Source organism: Apodemus sylvaticus, chromosome 8, assembly GCF_947179515.1.
Source record: "Apodemus sylvaticus chromosome 8, mApoSyl1.1, whole genome shotgun sequence".
Taxonomy (NCBI): domain Eukaryota; kingdom Metazoa; phylum Chordata; class Mammalia; order Rodentia; family Muridae; genus Apodemus; species Apodemus sylvaticus.
In genome coordinates, this window is record NC_067479.1 from 106,420,048 (window position 1) to 106,421,178 (window position 1,131).

Here is a 1,131-nt window from a genome sequence, read left to right on the forward strand (position 1 = left end):
GAACCAATTAATCAAGCTCTCTGAATGGCAAGGGAGCGACTGCACAAAATACATTACAATGGCATTGATAATCTGCAACTCTACTGTGATGACTACATGATACAGCAAGCATTCAGTATATGATATACTATCTATCCCAGACTATGCTACACAAGTATTAACGTCTTATCTATGCATTCTCCAATTACTTAATGTATTTTCAAATATGTGAATTCCTGCCTGGGTAAAGGGTTATGTTCAGTACTGTCATCTCTTTCAAAAGATAAAGGCAAAATACCTTTAACAACAATAGAAAAATATAATATCACATTTACAAGACTGGTGTTAGGTTATAGTGTGTTCCTTTGAGAATCTATCTAAAGTTAATATTAACTAGACTACTGGTAAGCAATTGATATCTAAGAGCTCTTATAATACTTCAAATATTATAAGAAAGATAGTTTTTAAGACTGAAGCCTAATGATAGACTGTTGCATACGGTGACTATAATCCTAAATGTACACTATCAAACTAACAGAAAATGATATCATTAGCAGAATCAGATTGACAATGTCAAGAAAAATAGCATGCTCTTTTTCCTGGACTAATGACATTAACAATAATTCTAAGAGAATGTGCCTGTTAAGACAAAGATTTTCGAGCCACAAGTTACCGTGCAGACATGGCCAAGTCCAAGAACCACACCACAGACAACCAGTGCTGCAAATGGCACAGAAATGGCATCAAGAAACCCGGGGCACAAAGATACGAATCTCTTAAGGGGGTTGACCCCAGGTTCCTGAGGAACATGCACTTTGCCAAGAAGCACAACAAGAAAGGCCTGGAGAAGATTCAGGCCAACAATGCAAAGGCAGTGAGTGCATGCACAGAGGCCATCAAGGCCCTGGTGAAGCCTCAGGCCATCAAGCCCAAGATGCCAAAGGGCCCCAGCTGCAAACTCAGCCCCTGGCTTTCAGTGCTCACCCCAAGCTTGGGAAGCAGACTCAAAGCTACACGGCCAAGGGGCGTAGGCTCTGCCAACCAAAGCCCACAGTTCAAACCAAGGCAGAGGCTGCAGGTCCAGCTAAGGCCCAGGCTTCAGCTCCAGCTCAGGCTCCCAAAGGTGCCCAGGCCCCTGTGAAGACCCCATAG

The 1,131-nt window shown here is 42.6% G+C and overlaps 1 pseudogene; it reads left to right on the plus strand.

Moving 5' to 3' along the window:
- The first annotated feature begins 661 nt into the window (after positions 1–661).
- Positions 662–1,131, plus strand: LOC127690839 (60S ribosomal protein L29-like; annotated as a pseudogene).